The sequence below is a fragment of the Aquarana catesbeiana genome, linkage group LG09 (genome assembly GCF_042186555.1).
Source record: "Aquarana catesbeiana isolate 2022-GZ linkage group LG09, ASM4218655v1, whole genome shotgun sequence".
NCBI lineage: Eukaryota > Metazoa > Chordata > Amphibia > Anura > Ranidae > Aquarana > Aquarana catesbeiana.
The window spans coordinates 40,574,508-40,577,196 of NC_133332.1; positions in this window are offsets into that span (position 1 = coordinate 40,574,508).

Genomic DNA, 2,689 nt, shown 5'->3' on the forward strand with positions numbered 1-2,689 from the left:
GTCACTGCATGAAGGTATAAGTCCAGCTCCTCCCTCCTGCTGAGGGTGGCTGAACAAAGTACGTCTCTGAACATCCCGAAGGCCAAGGCAAACTCAGTGGCTGACAGCTTACGACTGAGGCTGGGGTTTCTCAACTTGACAACCTCTGAGACATCCCCCCAGGTGTATGATTTGTTGTCAGCTAAGTTATGGACTGAGATGAGCAGGGATGCCAACTGATGTCTTTGCCCTCCAATATATCCTCCCCGACGCTGGTCGGGACATGATGAGCGGGGAGGACGATAGGTGCAGGGCCTTTTGTACCTGCAGAAGGAGAAGCTGTCATCGGGACAATGACCAGGTCAGGGAGGGCAAACTTTCAAAGGTGTGACTCTGGTTTGGACGTCCAAACTGTTGCGGCTAAGGGGGAGACCAAAGAGTGCAGCTGGGCCCCGTGGATGGATTGTAGGGATGCCTGTTGGGCCCAGCTGCAGCTGGAGGCGGGAAGAGAAGCCTAAAAAGCTCTGCCTTCCTGGCCATAGCGGGAAAGGGAATATCCCTACGCCTCAGCTCAGCTATGACTTTGGGGATGTTCCGTCCCTTGAGGGACTGCAGGCAGCCGCGCTCTGAGCCCGCTTGGGGGAGTGACAGAGGGGCGGGTGTGAAGTCCTCGCTTCCAGCTTGCGACATGGCTCCGGCCAGAAGACAAAAGGGGGTGGGGTGCTCATATTTAAAGAGGAGTCATAGCCATAGGATTGAGAGCAGAGTGGTAAAGAGAAAACTCAAAGAGGAGGAAAATAGGGGAGAAGTACAGAAAAAGGAATGATAGGCATAGACAGGAGCTGACAGAGTTCTGTTGTGCAGAACTTATGTAGAGTGGAAATTTAGAAAACTCAGAAGAGTGCGTGGCGACCGAGGTGGGCCAGGAGGTGACTGGCCAGATAACCGATAGCTGGTGCCTGTCTGTGGCGAGCACAAACCTGAAGACCAGAACCCCAGGGCGTACTGGGGCAAGAAGTAGAAGTCTGGTATGGCCTAAGTAGGAATGTTGCGGTCTGTAAGGGTGACGTGTCCTCGGCCTGCTAACACTTGCTCTGCCAGCAAGCCTACTGTTAAGGGACCTTGTCTGTGAGGTGAAGGGTCGCCCTTCAAAAACAGAGTGTCATGTATAGACATATGTGACAGAACTAACGCCTGGAGATCACGTCCAATGATGTATGTGAAGTAACGGTATAGTGAAAGGGTAAGGGTGCTGCAGAATGATGTGATAGAAAAGCCCATGAACTAGGCCCTGACTGATGCTCTAGTAGCAAGGTCCTGATTAGGATGGAAACTCGGTCGACCGGGAACACCTGCAGTAGGGGAGACATGAGTGCAACAAGATTTCTTTACTCTTTTCCTCTTTTTTTTTTTTCTTTAATTGTGTCCCCCTTGTATGCGACTGGCCCTGGTGAATATGCAAACATAGCGTTTTTTTTTGTTTTGTTTTTTTAACTTGGGAAATAACGTCCAACCTGGTACAGGATGGAACCTGAACTCGACTGACCTGAGGGAGAAAAGACAGACGAAAACGATGAGTGGCTCGTATGAATGCCACTGGAGAAGAGTGACCGATTAAGTGCCACTAAAAAATGAAGTGGGCTGTATAAGCACCACTGAGTGTGCTTGCAGCGATTGCAAGGCGTATATGTTGAGATTAGGGATGAGCCAAACACCCCCCTGTTCGGTTCGCACCAGAACATGCGAACAGGAAAAAAGTTTGTTCGAACACGCGAACACCGTTAAAGTCTATGGGACACGAACATGAATAATCAAAAGTGCTAATTTTAAAGGCTAATATGCAAGTTATTGTCATAAAAAGTGTTTGGGGACCTGGGTCCTGCCCCAGGGGACATGGATCAATGCAAAAAAAAGTTTTAAAAACGGCCGTTTTTTCAGGAGCAGTGATTTTAATAATGCTTAAAGTCAAACAATAAAAGTGTAATATCCCTTTAAATTTCGTACCTGGGGGCTGTCTATAGTATGCCTGTAAAGGGGCGCATGTTTCCTGTGTTTAGAACAGTCTGACAGCAAAATGACATTTTGAAGGAAAAAACTCATTTAAAACTATCCGCGGCTATTGCATTGCCGACAATACACATAGAAGTTAATTGATAAAAACGGCATGGGAATTCCCCAAAGGGGAACCCCGAACCAAAATGTAAAAAAAAAAATGATGTGGGAGTCCCCCTAAATTCCATACCAGGCCCTTCAGGTCGGATATGGATATTAAGGGGAACCCCGGCCAAAATTAAAAAAAAAAAATGACGTGGGGTTCCCCCTAAATTCCATACCAGACCCTTCAGGTCTGGTATGGATTTTAAGGGGAACCCCGCACCAAAAAAAAAAAAAAAACGGCGTGGGTTCCCCCCAAAAATACATACCAGACCCTTATCCGAGCACGCAACCTGGCAGGCCGCAGGAAAAGAGGGGGGGACGAGAGTGCGCCCCCCCCCCTCCTGAACCGTACCAGGCCACATGCCCTCAACATTGGGATGGTGCTTTGGGGTAGCCCCCCAAAACACCTTGTCCCCATGTTGATGAGGACAAGGGCCTCATCCCCACAACCCTGGCCGGTGGTTGTGGGGGTCTGCGGGCGGGGGGCTTATCGGAATCTGGAAGCCCCCTTTAACAAGGGGACCCCCAGATCCCGGCCCCCCCCCCCTGTGTG